This window comes from Calliphora vicina, chromosome 1, assembly GCF_958450345.1.
Source record: "Calliphora vicina chromosome 1, idCalVici1.1, whole genome shotgun sequence".
In the NCBI taxonomy this organism is placed as follows: Eukaryota; Metazoa; Arthropoda; class Insecta; order Diptera; family Calliphoridae; genus Calliphora; species Calliphora vicina.
Window position 1 is genome coordinate 36,374,852 of NC_088780.1, and position 20,024 is coordinate 36,394,875.

Sequence of the window (20,024 nt, forward strand, 5' to 3'; positions counted from 1 at the left end):
TAAGTTGTTTTAGCAGCTATAAAAATCGGCAGGTATTTGAATATTAATTTTAACTAACAACCAAGTTCTGGTATCTTCATTCAATTCAAATATTACAAAAGAAAAGTATAGTATTTCAAACTATGCATAACACATCAATATCTTTACTTTTTTCCCCATCCAATACTTAACTGTGAGTAAATGGTATTTTTTTTCTGTTCGAAATAAAAAAAAAGAAAATAAGATTAATTGCTGAAATTGATTAGAATTGAACTAAATGTGTGTGAGTGATTATCAACAACAAATTACAAGAAGTGGTAGATGACGAAAAAAATATTTAGCACCACAACACCAAATAAAATGGGGTGAAATCGAAATTTATTTTTAAGACACCAAAAACTTGCTGATAAACAATTGTGGTATTTGTTTGAGTATTTTGTTCGAGTTTGTTTCTTTGCGTTAAGTTTTCTTTAATTTTTTTATTATATCCAACATCAAATAGATGGGAGGCATATTGAGTTTATCGTTCCATTTGTAACATATGTATGATTTCTTCCAGATCACATATACATTTCTTCTCGGAATATGACTCTATGGTACATGGTACCATTGGTAAATAACTGCCTACATAAATAGTGAGTCACAAAAAACTTAAACACACTATTTCAACCAAAACGTATTGGTCCAATATTTTTTTAATCATAAAAATATCTCAGATTTTATATTTTCTAAATCATTTATTTTCAACTGTTATTTCGGTCAAAATGGTCAGCAAAAGAAAATTACTTGAACAAATATTTAAAACTTTTCAAAAAAATCCAATATGGACTTTAAAAAAAATAGCTAAAGATTTAAAGGTTCATCGTCCCACCGTTTCAAAAGCCATTAAATATTTTAAGGACTTGCACATTGAAAGAAAACCTGGATCAGGAACAAAAAAGGGTGTAACAGATATTGGTAAGGCAAAATAAGTCGAACAACTCTTTCGAAGAGCACCGAATAATTCTATCAGAAAAGCAGCTCGTTAAGATTGTTTTGTTCGCAGAGCCAAAGCTAATGCTAAGCTGAAGTCGTATAAACTTCAGAAAGTTCCATATGCAATGCGGTAATAATAAGAAAAAAACAAGTAAGAGAGCTATATTCGGCTGTGCCGAATCTTATATACCAAAATACACATTAAACATAAAAATTTTAAATATTTTTAGGTAAACGAAATTCATTTTTTTTTCAAAATTTAAAATTTGTCTTTTTATTTTTTTTTCCACATTTTAAATTAGTGAACAAAAATAATGAAAAATAAAATTCTGATGAAAAAATATTTTTCCAGATTTTTTAGGTCCAAATATCTATCATTAGGTACCCATATTGTCTATATTAATGACTTAGTAATCCAGATATAGATAAAAAAATAGGCCAAAAACCGATTATGTCCCGGTTTTTTTCTTTTATCTTATTCCTTATTTATGGGACTATTTTCTCAATTTTAAATAGCAACCGAGCCGGGAGAATTCCCGATTATATTGATGTATCCATCATGTTTGTAAGGTATGTTGGGGCTACGGATAGACGGACAGACGGACATGGCTATGTTAACTTCGCTATCTATAACGAAAATGTAGAAATTACAGACGGAATGATAAACTTACAATACCCCTGCCACTCATGGTAAAGTGTATAAAAATCATAAAATTTTATCTAAAACAAGTAACCTTATAACCTTATTCACCAAATTATACTTCAAAATACAAATTTTTGAATATTGTTAGGTAAACAAAATTTTTTTTTCAAAAGCTGTGTTTTTAATTTTTTGGAAATTTTTTTTTTTTAATTTAAAATTTTTTTTTTTGTGAAAAAAAATATTCGGGTTAAACAAATTTTTTCCGATTTTGACCCATTGTAAGTCCAACTTACTATGGTCTTATATACGTCGTTGCAATGGTCTTTGAAATATCTATCACTAGATATCCATATTGTCTATATTATTGACTTAGTAATCCAGATATAGGTCAAAAATAGGTAAAAAATATGACATTTTTCCTCATACCTCATCCATTTGTGGATCGATTTTGCTGATTTTAAATAGAAAACTTCTCGAAAGCATGTCTGACAGAATTATTGAAGATTTGGAACCCGAAGATATCTAGGGTCTTCAGAAAATTGATTTCAACAGACAGACAGACAGACAGACGGACATGGCTTAATCGTTGGATATTCAGTTAATCGTCTTTCTGATTTAATCGATTAACCGAGCAAATAATTAATCGGGGTTTAGATTTATTCGGTTAATAATCGGTTAATTTAAAATTATTCGATTAACCGAATAATATCTATTTTAATTTTAAATTGAAAAAAATACAACCACGAATTTTGTGTACAAAAATATAAAAAAACAATCAAAACATAACAATTCAACCAAAGAATAATAGCAAATATGGTATTTGAGATCCTTTTTGTATTCACATTTGAGTTTTTTTAGGGTTTTAGTGAGATCTTCTGAAATAATCTTCTAAAAAAATATAATTTAATTTCTTCCTTTTAGACTATTTTTTATTTCATTTAATAAAACTTGACTTGGAAAAAACATTCTTGCTGATTGTAGATGTTGGAGAAATTGAAAGCATCAGTTTTTTTTAGTTTTTTCTAAGCTATACATAGAATACTTTTGATATTTTCTTTTAATTTCGTTAAGTTCTGTACATAATTGGTCAATTCACAAGGTCTCTTATCAGTCATATTGTCGTAATAACCTAATATATCATGACTCGGCAGCTCGGCTTAACCGACTCTTAGGCATTCGGCACAGGTCTCAGCTGGTTGGTTACGATAACAAAATAAACATAGCATACGGAATAGTATTATTTTAGGACTTTTTTTAGCTTGAAAAACAATAAAAACCATTGTGAAATATTAGGACATTATGACAATATGACATGATAAGAGACCTTGTGAATTGACCAAATAATTTTATTTTGAAATTTGTAATTGAATTGGAAAAATAAATACAAACAAATATGTTAATGTGCAAAAAAACGGAATTTCGGTTAATGGGTTAATCGAAACAAATTAATCGGTTTATTTGTTATTTGCAATTTTAAATTATTCGAACAGTTAACCGTCCAAAATTAATCGATTAACCGATTAACGGTTAATCGATTGAACACCCTACTTAATCGACTTCGCTATCTATAAGGATCCAGAATATATATACTTTATAGGGTCGGAAAATTATATTATGGAAATTTCAAACGGAATGACAAACTTCTCACGAAGGTGAAGGGATTAAAAATGCATCTGTAGTGTGATGAGTGATGTAACTTATGTACTGGCAGACTTTTCACTTCTGGGTCAAGATTTTTAAGTGGATGATGGACGAGGTAATGTTCGAGAACAATACCGGGTTCGCTGTGTTTGCTAAATAGATAGTTAAATGGTAATCATTTGCACTACATTTCGCCAGCTTATTCAGTACCAAACAATAGCAAGATATTTGCCTTTAGTTTTTGAAAATAAATTCAGGTAAAATAAAATCCTGTAAATATACCACTTCGATGACCGTATGCAAGGCTGAATGTGACTGTTTCTGATTTCCTTCTCACTGATTATCGAGAATAGAAAATTGAGAGAAGACTCACACGAAATTCTTAAGAACAAATAGAGAGTAGTACAAATAAGAGCTCTGTGGCTTAGTGATTAGAGCATTTGACTAGAAAGCGAGTGGTTAGGAGTTCAACCCCGCTCTCTGATAAAATTATTTATCCTTTTTTTCTCAAATGCTGGAGTATTTGTCCTATTGAATTTAATAGTGTTATGCAGAGTGTGCTATCGGCAATGGCATAACCAAGTTAAATTCACCAGTCAATAACAATGCGGGTGGGTGGAAAATTCACTATTAGTAGTTCTTTGTGGTTAACTAATTCAACGTGGCGGAATTAGTTCAATGCAGAAACTATGTACGTGAAATATGTGAAAATTACCACTGATATTGGGTGATCCAGATAATTTTTTTTTTTTACAAAACACACAACAATCGTTGCCCTTATTATATCTGAGGAGGGTATATAAGATTCGACACAGCCGAATCTAACACTCTTACATGTTATTATTAATTTTTGTTCTACAATCGAACAAATGGTTTATAAACCTTTTGACTGATTGATAGGTAAACAAAACACAAAAGCAAATAAATAATAAATATTAGAAATGTATTATAAACGTTTATGTATAAGTATTTCATTTTCATTTCCATATTAATGATTTATGGTATTTTGTATACAAGAAATTAGTTTTTGGAATAATTGAATTATTGGACTTTAGGAACACTTTATAATGAGTGTAAGGCAAAATTAGCATGAAAAATGTGAAACAGAATACTTTAGGTTTTAAAAATAGAAAAAGTTATTTATAAAAATTTGTAAATATTTTTGAAATTCTATTGTTTCAAAGCAAAGAAATTTAAAATGGAATGATTAGTTTTATTTTAAGAGCCCAAATAAATATTAATAAATAGACAACGAACAGATGGCTTCGAAAAAACTAAATAAAATACTTAAGAATTTATTGGTAGGCCAGGACTTATTTTTTCAAAAAATTAATCTTTCATTATTCAAAGAATATTATTAAAAAAATATATTCTTTATCTTCCAAATTTAAATGTTTATATGACCTTAGTCCAAATCTATTTAGAAGAAATATATATTTAAATTTCTTCATAACTCAACATGTTTAGCATGTTTCATATTAAAAATGAGTAAATTATTAGTAGTATTTTAAATATTCTTACTAAGAAACTAATACGTAGTATTATCTTGACATGTAAACAAACTGACATTTAAAATTTTGGACACTTTGACAGCTATCAATTTGCAAACTGTTAGTCAAACAGAAGCCAGACACGCGATCATTTTAAATAATTTTGAATTCATGCTATTTGATTTTATTAATAGTTTATGGTTTTCAAATAATTCAACGTTCTAGCTTCATATCATAAATAGTCCCATATTGGCTGTTCACTCAGAAAGGGAGCTCCAAAATTCACTCAAGATTTGAAGCAAATAATAGAAAACACAATTAACCAGCAAAAAATATTATATTTTTTCAAAATTTTTTTTATTAAGGATATTACCAGCATTGCAATCGTCATTCTTATGATAAAGTTACAAATTGTGTTAAAAATAGTAAGAATCGGTCCATGATTTCATCTAGCCTCCATACAATTTTCTTCCCGAAATATTGGCATAAAAGCCATACAGAATTCAACACAAATAGGTTTTGTTGAAAATAAAAAACACAAGTTGAAATTTATTGTGGATCAGTCGATATTTGACAATGCTGAAAATCACTTGAATACACATAAATATCTATACCAAGTGAAATTCGATAAAAATAATTCCCATTAAAAAATTGCAGGACCGAAGTTTGTGAAGATCGTCCCATTATCGGATACCACTTCTCATATGAAAACCACTTCTAAAAAACACAGAAAAAAGTGTAAAAAAATTTGTCAAAAAGTCAAACGGAATCCTGCAATTCCTAAAAATTGGAGCGAAAATCCCAAAAAATTGTATTTTTTACAATTTTGCTCTTAGGGTCCACATTACTTTCGGGGCTGAGAAAATACTTTGGGGATAATTAGGGAACACATCAGGGTTTGCACAGCTGCTTTCCGTTTTCTGATCCCAGCTTTGGGATTTGTTTTTTTTAATAAAAAAAAGTTAAGTCACCTTTTCGTCCTTAAAACTACTATTTTTTTTAATTTTTAAATTGAAAAACGTTTATTTTTGGATCCAAAATTGATATTGCTCTGAAATCTTTTGTGTATTTTTAATAATTTAGATTTCTAACTAATAAAAAAATCGAGTTTAATATAGTGGAGCCAAATTTTAAAATTTAATCTTTGAAATCGGATGGGAAACAAAAAAATGCACGTGTTTGACAAATTTTAGATGTCAAAGGTACCATATTTTGAGCACCCATAGCGCCGCATTGTAGTTTCCATTTTAATAACTTAAACTCGAATACTCCTTGTCCTGATGTTGATTCTGCCCCACTGTGAGTTGTTCTCAAACAAACCAGACAGCTCAAAAGCCACACCAAACAGTGACTTTTTCAGCATACATTGGACACTCTTGGATCTCATGTGGATTAAAATTCGACAATTTTGTTTATTGTAATACTAATGCATGCAGAAATGGAACTTATGACTGAATAATTTATGAAAATTAGGGTCATTTTCTGCTGTTCCAGGGCCTAATCAGTGAACACACGTCGTTGTCTATGGTCGTATACTTAGACTTGCCACCTTTTGAAATTTCCAAAACGGGACACCACTAAATGATCAGAGAACGATGGAAAAAAACCTGGAAAATTACCTAGTGTGGGTTATAGGACTTGCTGAGTACATTACAAATTGTGTCAAAAAATTTCAGAAACACCTTCAAATTCAGAAGTTATTCTGAAAAAACCGTTTACAGTGATGTTTTTCAACTTATCGATCTGTAACTCAGTCAGTTTTTGTTCAATTTTTATTTTTTAACGTGTTGGGAAAGAAAACTTATTACGCTTCAAAATGACATGCATTTATTGATACATTTGTAAGTTATAAGTATTGTTTTTGTTACGATCTTTTTTTATTTGAGTCGCTTTTCATTGCTTATTTTAATATGAAAGCTTATAAAAATTTATATCAATGTATAAAGAAAAGTTCTTAATAAAACATGGTTTTAATTTTTCAAATCGGATGAAAACTGTAAAAGTTATACCTTATAGTAATACCTTTTTGAGTATTTTCTCCCCCAGCGCATATACATAAATGTAAAAAAAACGGTAAATATTTTCGAACTTTTTTCGAAAAAGTTTAATAACTTTTGCAAATATAAACCGATTTTAATAAGTAATATCTCCTTTTTGTCTATATAAAATTGTCTTTAAAGCTCTGTGCAAAAAAAAATTGGTTTTCATAGAAAAAAATTAAAATAACTATTGTTGAATTTGAAAAATTACGAAAAAAATAAAAAAAAATTAACTTTTTTAATAACTCAAACAATTTCTTAGATTATGCGTTGTATGCATGCATAACATGAAAGCTTAATTTTTTAACTATCTATAATTTTTTAAAATTTTGAAATCGGTTTTAAAATGTCTGAGTTAGAGGTATTGAAGTACTACCTACCCTAAAACACTTGTTTCAAAATATGTAACTCAAAATTTTGAGGGTGTTCAAAATCTTTGAAAACGGTTTTAGCATGTCCAACCTCCATGACCTAATGGCATACAACCTCCATTAGGTCGCTTTTCAAGTTCTGACAAAAAGGGTTATTTTGAAGCAGTGTTATTATCCTATTTTATTTATTAAAATCAACAATAACACATTAATTTTAATTGTGTAAAATCTGGAGAACTATTACTGTGAAAGTCTTCGAACTTTATACAGGAGTAAATAGTTATTTTCGAATATCTGGAGAACTATAATTGTGGAAGTCTTAAAATGTTGCCCTAATATCACCCTTACTATTCTACATTTTTTTGGGTGAAAATGTTATTGTGTTAGTGGGCGTGGCATCTTTCATACAAAGTAAATAGTTAATTTCGAATATCTGGAGTACTATAATTGTAAAGTATTTAAACTTTGTATGAATCAAATTCTTGTCACTATACGGAGATTTGCTGAAAATGGGTGAGATTGAATTTTTTAAAGTAAATAGTTATTTTCAAATATCTGGAGTACTATAATTGTGAAATTCTTCAAACTTTATATGAATCAATTTCATATCACGACATGAAGTTTAACCAAATTGGGAAGAATCGGAACAAGGTTTAAGTCACCTACCACACAAAGGAAAATAAATATTTTCAGAACTATAATTGCGAGATTCCTCAAACTTTGTCCGACAGCTCACTTATCATTTTACATAGTTTGGCTGTAAAATGGTCGGGATTGGATTAGTGGAAGTGTCACCTCCATACAAAGTATATAGTTAATTTCGAATATCTGGAGTACTATAATTGTAATGTATTTAAACTTTGTATGAATCAAATTCTTATCACTGTACAGAGTTTAGCTAAAATGGTCTAGATCGGAACAGTGGGTGTGAAACTTTCCATTCAAAGTACATAGTAAATTTTGAATATCTGGATAATTAAAATTGCGAGATTCTTCAAACTTTGTCTGAAAATTTATTTTTTATAATTTTACCTAATTTGTTTCACCTCATTAAAAAAATAGTTTATAAAATCTTTAAAATTTTTATATTTTACTACGTAGGAGTAACGAAGCGCATCGATTTATTTAATAAAGTTTACCTATTTCAGTCCATAATTTAAAATTTGTATTTTTAATCGCTTTTATCAGCTTTTTTATTATTATTTGAAGTAATAAATTCAATTCCATTTCAATGGACCAACAACTCACCTTTAACTAAAGGTACAAGCATCCTAGAGTGAGTATCGTGCCATTTATTTTTCATGAAAGTTAAATAATGTTTACTAATGAGTTTATTAAAACTCATAGAAGTTAATGCACTAAGTACCTATGTATATTGTTAAATAGTGATATTCAGTTTTTAGAAAATACTATATTTCAGAAAATAAAGCATCCTTGTCGGTATTTTCAATTTTTGATTTTTTTATATTTTTTGTGGTAATTAATGAAAAAGTTATGTTTTTTTTTAAACGGGACAAATGGCGTCCCGTTCAGAGTATCGCCGGGACACGGGACATTCGACTCTAAAACTGGTCTGTCCCGACGAAAACGGGACGGTTGGCAAGTCTACGTATACTTTCAGCTTCTGGCTCAAGTCAGGATGCAAAATTCAGGAAGTTGTGGTCTACGAAAAGATGAGTTCTTGTGAGCGACGCGAAATAGAAGAAGTTGCCCAAGGACAATGAAAGTTGGCACATAGGCATTTTTTGTTTGAATCAATAAAAATCGAAAACTCAAAATGATCCGCCCACTTTTACGCCCACTTCCCATACAACTTGTATTGAAAAAGTGGCATAACTCCCTTGATTTTTAATGCATTTACTCAATTTTCACAAGAAATAACTACTATAATTGTAGAATAGGCTCCTAAAAATATATATCCGCCCACTTTTACGCCCATCTCCCATAGAAAAAACAAATAGAAAAAACATGAATAATCATAGTCTTTTAATAATTTCACTGTGCTAGTTGAAAAAACTGTCAAGCGGGGCACCCAGCGGCTTAATCTAATTCGGGTACGCTGAATTCAGTGATGCTAACCGTTTTTTAGGTTAGCTGGTATTTTCGAGATATACCGTTATTTCGAAAATGGAGAGGTTGAGCAACATATATTCGCGTAACTCAAAAACGGTTTATTTTATTGAACAAGCTGAAAAAACCGAAATTCCGCAACAAAATTACCTTTAAGCAAATTTTGACATGTTTTTAATCTTCGGAGTTATTTTACAAATATAAATATTTTTTTAGAAAATTTTCGAAATTTTTGGTTTTTAAAACTGCATTAAAAATTGGAAAATGCGTATACGCTCTTAATTTTTAAATTCAAATGCATATAACTTTGGAGACAGTCACGATTTGTAAACAATTCTATTTTTGTTTGACATATACATTTGTAGTTAGTCCAATAAAAGAAAAAAAAATGCGAATATCTCCTAAGCTTTTTGAAATCGGAACACAAACGAAGAAATAGGATCGTTTTAAAAATTGATCATACCCGAGTCCTACTTTGGGGACCCCTGGCCGCACCTCTGGTAGACTCATGCGGTCTAAATTCAAACTCATAACTCGACAACACTTCTTCTTTGCGCGTGTCAAATTTCTTTCAAATCGGACTAAGGGTTTAGATTTATTTCCTTTTTTTTTCTGTACCACTGTGCACTGCACGATGTAGCTACTTACTACGAGTTATGTATTTTGATAAAATATTAGGGGATATTTCTATAATTTTTTGTGAATAAAATGAAAAGTTGTGGACAGATTTTATTTATTTAGAGCTTGTTTTATTTGGAACTTCGTGCATTTTTAAATTTTTGATGCCGTTTTAAAACCAAAAACTTCTAAGTTTTTCTAAAAAATTATTTTTTTTGCCAAAAAAAAAATTATATTTCTAAAACTGCGAATATTATAAACATGTTAAGATTAGCTCGAAGGTAATTTCGTTGGGGAATTTCGGTTTTTTCTGTTTATTCAATAAACTAAACCGTTTTTTAGTTACGCGAATATATGTTGTGCAACCTCCTCCATTTTCGCTCTCGAAAATACGAGCTAACCTAAAAACACGGTTAGCACCACTGAATTCAGCGTACCCGAATTAGTTTAAGCCGCTGGGTGCCCCTCTTGACAGAAAAAAAGTGTCAATTTCGTGCATAGTGTTTTTAATCATTATGTATTTATAAATGGATCTGAAGACGATAAAAGATTATGTATTACGTCTTCATTAGTGGCTACAAGTCCAATTCTTCACGAATGATGTAATCTATAGGCTCTATAGTCTTTATTCCTCGCTTCATGAGCTTCCACGGACAGCATACCTGATACAAATAATCAATTAAAATGTAAAAAACAAAAATGAAGTCATCGAATAAGAGCCTTTAGATAGAGACACACCTATTGGCAGAATATCTTCTGCTATAATTTTGCTACCATGCACCAGAATCTTATGCACAGCTACAGGCATGTAGTACCAGACATATGGCAACAACAACATGCATGAACGAAAATTCATGTTTTTTACTTTATCACTTTATAGTTTTTACTGTTTTTTTTTTGGAAAGGAGCAGGTAGGAGCAGTTGATTTTTTTTAGCTTTTAGCTGAGACTTCAAGCTGTAATTTGACATCTTTCGTTAAACAGCGTTCCACAGCGCTAGAAAGATGCAGTCCACTGAAGTTGATGAACATTGAAATTTTGATGTTGTTTATATTTTGCTTTACGAAATTTTTTATATGGCACTTTTTCCAACCTTTTTTAATGCAAATCTCATCTACTACAATTTTCATTTACAAAAATATACAACAAAGTCAAATGATAAGTTTACTGTAATTGTACCAAAAGATTGAATATACAGTAAATTTGCATGCCATTTCAAACAAGCGAACATATATGAACTTCGAGCGTGTCTGTCCAAAAAAATGATAAATATATCAGCCTAATATTACGGAATCATAATATTCAGATATCTGACAACAAAATACCAAAAAATTATCCAAATCGGCGATGATGAAAAAATGAATTTCGGCCACTCTTCAACCAATGTGCGGCGTGGGTTCATTGTTTACTGAACCAGTGGACTCAAATTTATCCAACACTCTGAAGTAGTCCTCTCAGTATGACGATTAAGGCGATCGTAAAATGGAAGAATCGTGCGGAACATTGCCCGAACAGAACTCCCATTTTGATAAAAATAATTTTATCATTTGAAGGTGTTGTTGATCGTTATATCCATCCATGGTCATTTGGCAAAACCAACTGTTATCTTCAATCATAGATCATAATAATCCCAAAATTTTACTTTTATGAATAATGATTTTCTTCAAATAATTTTCCATTAAATTATAATATCAATTATGTAAAATGTGGAAAATTTCATGATAACTCATCTTTTTATCAAAACAAATGAAATTTTTTGGCTAAACATTAATTGATCACCCCATTAATCAGTTAAGTAAGCCTATCAACAAATTATTTTTATGGCCAAAAAAAACATTTTTCTTTCAAATTGTTTAGTATACGTCATATACCAAAATAGAAACAACATTAACACCGGCTAATTGGCCAATTAAAAAAATACTAGAACTATGAAAAATGTCTATAACAAATAGCTTTATTAAAATTGCAAACATTTCTAGATTTAACCCGTATAGTAATTTAATAGAATAGTAATAAAAATAATAATTAATTTAGTTCTTTATTGTTATTAGTTTCAGTTTCAGGTAAAATTATCTAATAAAAGACAATTTTGCAACCATTTAAGACGTAAATTGTGTCATTTGTGTTCTTGCATTTGTTTCATGCTAATTGCTGGTAATTAAGTTTAAAATACTTTTATTATATTTGCTATTATTTAAGCAAATGCATGTTTTCATATGTATGCAAAAAGACATTGCGGATTATATAAAAAACCCAGTATATAAAGGGTATTTCATTAAGCGCTTATTTTCTTTAAATTTAAATAAAATAAAAAAACAATTTTTTTAATTCATTTGAAAGGCCTATCCAAGCCATTATGTAATAAATATAGAATCGTGGAAATGTTGCTCTAACAAAACACAAATTTTGATAAAACAATTTTATCATTTGCAAGTGTTATTGAACTCTATATCCGTCCATAGTCCAAATGATAGTCAATTCGACTGATGTAGCTTCAACAATATGGCTGCTATCAACTGTCAAAGTTCGGAAGACCCTTTAGTATTTACATACGAAAAGTAAATCTTTAAAGTCATTAAAAATTCTAGACAGATATTAAGACATTAATTTGTCAACAAAAAAAAAAGAAGAAAGAAACTTAAAAAGCTAACATCAAATATACAATAAATGCCTTAAATAAATAAGAAAAATATGTACATTTAACAAGAATAATAAACATAAAATAAAATTAAATAAAGTAAATGTGATTAAAACGAAAAACATACAAAATTTTTTATAAAAACACAAATCACATAAACATTTATTTTTGTGCAAATTTATATCAGCTGCTTGGATAAAAAGTTAATGGACTACCACGAATTTTAAATACCTCTATAATAGAAATTGTTAATAAAATAAAAGAGAGAAAAAACATACATCCTATTTATGTCGCTGATATTCTAATAATCTGCAAAATGTGGGTTTTTTGATCATCAATAGGGTAACATAGAGACGATACGTAATTGTCAAAAAACTTATTCTCACAATAACAAAATACGCTCATGTCAATGTATTTTGTTGTTGAATCAGACATACCTTTTTTTTTGAATTTTTGTTTTGACAAATCGGAATGTCTCGTCTCTATGTATAATTATCTATCACCCCAGCAGTTAAGAAAGGAATTGTCACTAATGTCTGATTACTTGGCTGGCTCCAATAAATACTATTACGTTTTTACCTTTTAAAAACGGTGTTTTTTTTAAAAAAAACGGATGCTTTTAATAGCAAACAAAATCAGGTTAGTAGTTTATTTATTCACAGTAATTACACACTTTATAATGTACAAGAATAGAGTTGATGTTAACTCTAAGAGCGCCTATGATAAACTGAACACCGCTGCCACTATTTACACACAACGGCATCTTCCTTCCAGTAGCTTCATGAAGGTTATATTTCTACAATGATCAACTCAAAGCTTTTATTCACTCAAAGCTTTTATTCACAGTATGTGCCACAGATATGTTAATCATGTTCACAGTTATATTAACTGCTGTTAATCGGCCGATAAATAACATTGTCCGCAATTAGAGATCTCCAGAAATAGAAATGTTGAGAAACATGATGCAACTAGAAACCAGCCATTAGAAACCGTTATATTTGAAGTCAAATACAATTTCATAACAATATATTTTTAATCATTTGATACGTTGGTGCTCTTTGTAGAGCAAAGAGAAGTCAATTGGTTACTTTATCCATCCCATTTAATCTAGCTTGATGACAATTGTCTCTTAAGTGTCTCTAAGTAATCTAGAGAGTAGTCACATTAAACGTTAATTGTGTACTGAATTTTTTATGAATGTTTTATACAAATTGTGTTGATTTGTCATACAGTTTTTGTTTTGCTCAAGTATACTGACATCCCATGTAACATAGCGTGAAGTTAATTGTCACCTTAGTGTCCCTAAGTAACGTAGACTGAAGTCACTTTAAACGTTTATAACAACACTTTAAAAAGTAGTTATTTTACCCACCGAATATTGAAGAGTTGTCTGAGACAGGGTTATTTAAAAAGCAATCAGTTATTGGACTGTCAATGATATTTTTACGTTTTAACCTTTTCAAAACGTTGGTTTATTTCCTTTAAATAAACCGGATACTTTTGACTGATAATAAAAGCCGTTTAGTAGTTTGAAAATTGTAACAACTCTTTATTTATTTAAAATGTACAACAACCACAGAATTAAATAGTCATTCAATGTTTTTTATACACGTTTTTAAATTCGCAGAAATACAGACACACTTTATAATGTACACGAATTCACTTGAAAAACACAGCACTCAGTTGATATTTATTAGAAAAGCGTCTCTGATAAACTCACTCACTACTACAAGCTCTGCCACTATTTATAACACTGCCATCTGCACTCTAGATTTCTCTTTAACTGTCTAGAGGTTTCTAATACATACGCCATCTGTGGTGTACTTTCTACAATGTTCTTTAACTGAATTTTCGAATTCGAATATACGGTCGCAGCAAACAGCGTTGCCAACTTATTATCAATGGTCAACTGAAAGCTTTTATTCAATGTTTATAATACCCACAGATATGTTACAGTTTGCTATTACAGCACTGTTATTTGAAAGCATTAGGCTTCTTTTAAATCAGCCGTTAAAATCGTTATATTTGAATTCAAGTACAATTTCGTAACAATATGTTCTTTAACTGATGCCAATTAGCATCCGTACATGTTAACTCTTTCAGCCACAGTTTTATGTGTTTTAAGTTTATAATCAAAATAATTGCATTAATTAGGATTCATATATTATGAAAAATAAGAAAAAACTATAAATACAGCCAAAATTAGGTGGTAAGATTATTAACCACCATGGCGGTTGGAGTTAAAAATAATTTTGGCAAAATTTTCTGAACCAAACAAACGAAATAGCTGTGTAGGTGAGATACCCCCACCTCCACTGTAATCAATAGGCTCTTCCAATCGACATTTTGTTCACCATTTTGGTTTCACTACAGCAGTATTAGCCAAATTTTATCATATTTTACCTGGAGCCCCGAAGACATGTCTCCGAGCACCATCATCAGATCGACTTGTTCCTAAAACAAACACATTCCAATCCGAAGGTACACCTTCGAACATCCTTACAAAATAACATAATATTATGTAGAGGAAAACATTATATAAAACATATTTCAGTCAAAGTGGTTAGTAATTTAACCAGAAAAAGTACATTGGTCTCGTGAAATCGAAAGATATCGGTTTTATATTCAATCTTTTTAGAATTAATTTTTTTATGGATTAAACAAAAAATTACATTGGTTTTCATAAGTCAAATGTACCTTTTTTGTCGTTTTCAAAACCGATTCCGATAATGATTGGATTCTATGACAACCCCGTCTATTACCTTATTTATCAAAGAGTATAGTATAAAATATTCCTATATTTGCACAAGCCAACCAAACAAACACTAGATAATAAAGTAACACTGAATGTGATGAACAATAACCACTCTGACCTTTTTTATTGAATGCTGGAAGCCCCTTAGAAAAACTGAGGTTTACAATATTTTCAAATTAATATATTAATCTAAGCAGAGCCACCTGACGGCAAAATTTGGCCAAAAAACTTAAACTATGACTTAAAAAAATGTAATTGTTTAGCAAAATGCCAATAGAAGTCACTAAAAAAATTGTTTAAAGACTCTAGGAAAGGTGGTTAGAAAAGTGACCACTAAACCGAAAAGAGTTAAATTACTTTTTATGTAGCTGATCAAGTGACCAGTTAGGTAGCTAGTAGGGTAACTGACTCTATGTAAACGGTATGTGAATCCAATGCGTTAACTAATTTTGATCAGCTATTGAACAGTCTTATTGCAATCCAAAAGGAACAATTGACAACCTGCGTGTTACTAGTAGCCACCCTAAATGATACGTAAAATCTCGGGTCAGTCTCCTAAAACTGCTGGAACACTATCTACTTGGTTGTAGGATAAATGCATAGAAGTGAAGCAGAGAGTAATGTAAATGAGCAAAATTATACAAAACTCCACTCTTATCTGTTCAGACATTTTCATGAATTAGTTTTTTAACAACAGATTTTGGTTTTTGGCTCTCAGTTACCCATCTAATTGTAAACTATGATCTTGGTTCTATCATATTTTAAATTTCCAAATCCTATGCTTTTCAAATCAATTGGAATATTTATGTCTGCTGTAGCGTATTGTTTATTTAATGAGATACCAAAAATGTTGTTTAAGAATTTAAGCATATACTTAAATTCAACAAATAGGCATTTAATAATGTCAAATGCTGTGATGTCGCAAATACAAATGACAGTGGGCTTATAACAAATCTTTGAGTCAACAATAATGATAAAATTTGTATACAAAATACTTTAAAACCTAAAATGGAACAATATAATGACGTACAATTGAAACTAAAATTAGACTATATTACGATCTTGCTGATAAATTGGGACTATATTACGATACACGACTAAAACTGAAAATAGCCATTATAAAATTTATATTTTGCTCATAAGAATTATTAATTTAGTTAATTTTTAACTTGCACCTCATTTTGTACGCCACAGCATTGTCTGCATTGTAGAAATAAAATTCTCAACCCAACCTCAGTAACCAAATAATTGTGTACTTTTTTTGACAAGAAATTGAAAAATATGTTAGACATATAAATTCAAGTAACAAACAGCCAATTTAGCAAACCGCTTAAAGGCAAAATGTATGTGTTTTATATCCTTTTTCGGTTTATTAAGTATGTATGTATGTGTAAAGCAATATGTTGGTAAGAATATGTACATATATGTTTCTCTACATTAAAGGCACGATTAGATTTATGCAAATTAAACGAAAGCTAAAATGGTGTTAAAGAATTTAAAAATTGTGTCAACACAAAAAAAAAACACAAGAAATGTCAAAAAAAATTATATAATGAAATGAATTTGGAAACATTTCAAGAAATTATAAAAAAAAGAATATTAAAGTTGAAACAAAATTGCGAAAAACTTGCATAAACAATTTAAAAACTTTATAATGGGAATAAGAATTTAAAGAGGTTTTAGTTAAAAAGTGTTTTAAATATTTTTCAAAGATTTGGGCTAATTTTAACCAAGTGCCATTAAGGGTTATTTCTATTTTTGAGCTGTTTTTATAAATACTAGACTTCTTCCTATATTTTTCTTAAGTTTCATCAAAATCGGCCCAAAAATATCTATCTTTAAATTAGAAATTCCAAATATTGAAAAACTTTACCTTTGACCTTCGCGATTTAAGGTTTAACGTTTTCGAATTTTGGTAAAACTTTCAAAGTATATTTAGAATTATCTGGTCTATAATATTCTGAATAACTTGAAATTCATAACAGTTAAGAAATAGAGCTCATTTTCCAAAAATATCAAATAATTAGTTTTTCTCAAAATAGAGTTTTGAAACTGCCGTTAAAAAAAATTATTTTTTTTTGTTCATACACGCAGAGAAAAAATATAATTGGGCATGGTTACTGTAACCATTTATATAGTGTTACAAGATTTGTAACAATATTATAGTCACAGTAACCATTTACATGATTGTGGTAACCATAATATGGTTAACTTACGATTCACATGATTGTCTCAACCATATATATGGTTACAGTAAACATATATATGTTTGTGGCAACCATATTTATGATGAATAATTTAATCATAATATGTTGTTCTCAGATTATGATAAGCATTAAGCCGAGAGCACCATAATATGATAAGTCCTTCATCATATAAATGGTTGTCACAAACATATATGTATATGTTTACTGTAACCATATATATGGTTGAGACAATCATGTGAATCGTAAGTTAACCATATTATGGTTACCACAATCATGTAAATGGTTACTGTGACTATAATATAGTTAAAAAACTTGTAACAATATTGAAATGGTTACAGTAACCATGTCCAACTATATTTTTTCACTGCGTGTACTTGCGAATAGGTTAACGGTATCCTACGAAGACAAAAACTTATATACTACAAGTAAATATGGATATATTTTAAGTTAAGCTTTTATTTTAATATTTCTCAAAATATGTTAATTTTTTCTTGTAAATTTCTTGTTCCAGTTGCCTTAGACACTTTAATGGCCTGTCGAATTTTTAATAACTTTAACATTTTTTGATCATTTGATAGGAATGGGCTCATTGTAAAGCAGAGAGAAGTTACATTATACATCCCAGGTAATCTAGCGTGATGAAAATTGTCTCTTAAGTATCTCTAAGTAATCTAGAGTGTAGTTACTTTAGCTATGTAGTTGAGACATTATCCAATTCTTTTATATCATTGGGTATACCCCCACCTTCTGTGTAATCAACCGGCTCTTCCAATGCACAACTTAGTTTCACCACAGCAGTTTGGGTTAATAATTCACTAAGATTGGGTAGAAATTCATAAGTATTAGCCAAATTTGATCATATTTTAACTGGAGCCCCGATGGTATGTCTCCGAGCACTATCATCATATCGACCTGCTCCTAATATTCGTCGAGTGCAAGACTGCAGACACATTACCATTTTTTTTTACCAATTTCGGGGTTTTATGTCTCATTAGAACAACAATTACGTACACATTTCTATTCTTTTAAATTAAATTGCAAAAGTAATTTGTTAATGGCAAAATTTTTACAAAAACTGAAAAAAAAAATGATTTATTTTCCCTTGTAAATGCATCTCAAAATTTCAGAGGGCTTGTGGCACGTCGTAACTCCAACCGATTTACCTAAAATTTTTCAGGATGATTTTTTTTACCAATGCTCACCAAACTGTGGGGTGAGACTGGCAAAAATCCAACTTTCGCTTATTAAGGGCCACCCTAATAAGTACTCGTAGTAAAGTGAAATTATTTTATAATTTTAACTCATTACTTTGTAATGCAAGTATATTAATATTTATCACTATCCCAGTTTTATCATTTAATTCACATTGTAAAAAATGAAATCTCTAAACATTTATTGGCATGTTCTTTTTTTCATTTTTATTTCAGTTAATGACATTTTTCTAAATAATACAACACTTACTTACTACTAAATACTTGCTTACTATTACGAGTACGTTATAATTTTTGCCCATTTTAGTTTATTTGCTTTCAGCTCAGGTTTTCATGTTGTTTGTATAAAAAGTTCTTATCGGTAATTTTTTTATAATGCCTCTAAAATGTGTGAAATGTACATATGTTGTTTCTATAAATGACTGGCTGACTGAATGTCTGCTTTCTGGGCACGTTGGCAGGCGGCCAAGCTGCCTCTGCCTATTCACGTTCTTATTTTATCCAAGAGATAAGAAAAACAACAAAAACTAAAAAGTTTTTTAGTTTTTTGTTATTTTCAAATTCAATTCATTGTTTATGTGTGTCTAAAGGTAAATAAGTAAATGGCTGCATTTGTTTAGTATTTGCTAAAGACTGGAAATAATATAATAAACAAATTTAAAATAGTGCACAGGTAAAAAAGAGCTTTAGAATCAAAAATTAAATTTAAAAATTTCCTTATATAATATGAATAAAAACAAAAGTGCAATATTAGTCTCTGCCGAATCTTATTTACCATTCACCAAAGTTTTATATTTTAAAATCAAAATTTTTAAATATTTTTGGGTAAAAAATTTTAAATTTTTCTTTTATTTATTAGTGAAACAAATTTTAAAACAGTTTTAGCAGAAAAATATGATATTTACCTTAAACACTCAAACAAGTTCCATCTTCAAAATAATTTTCCTGGAAAAAATATAGAAAAAGAGAAAATTAGTTATACATGCTGTTAATGAAAATTAAATTGCTAGAATTAAGAAACAAATCTGCTTAAATGGCTGTTTAGAAGTATATTTTCATGAGACCAGTGTTACACAAAATAGAGTAAAGTTATGTCAAGCTATTATGCTCTAGAAATGAAACCTTCTAGTTTTGTCCGTTAGATAATTCATGTTGCAGTCATTCATCATATGCGATATTAAAGTAAACATCCACTGTATTATAAAGTGTGTAATATAAGTGTGTGTATTAAAATCAGGTACTGAAAATAATAATTATTCCTGAAATTTCCAAGGAAAATATCGGATACCCATCTCAAACATACGATTCTGATTGTTTTAAACTATATTTTCATAAAATAACATGCTTTTTAAATTTTTAATTTTTTTTTTATTGCAGAAATATTTGTT

At 29.5% G+C, this 20,024-nt stretch overlaps 1 protein-coding gene across 1 annotated transcript in view; it reads right to left on the reverse strand.

The window, feature by feature from the left end:
* TyrR (Tyramine receptor) overlaps window positions 1–19,582 on the reverse strand; it is a 114,773-nt gene extending 95,191 nt beyond the window's left edge. Inside the window, exon 1 of the mRNA XM_065508554.1 lies at window positions 19,542–19,582. The gene's annotated coding sequence lies outside the window, so the exon portion shown is untranslated. The remainder of the gene's footprint in view (window positions 1–19,541) is intronic.
* Window positions 19,583–20,024: the final 442 nt, after the last annotated feature.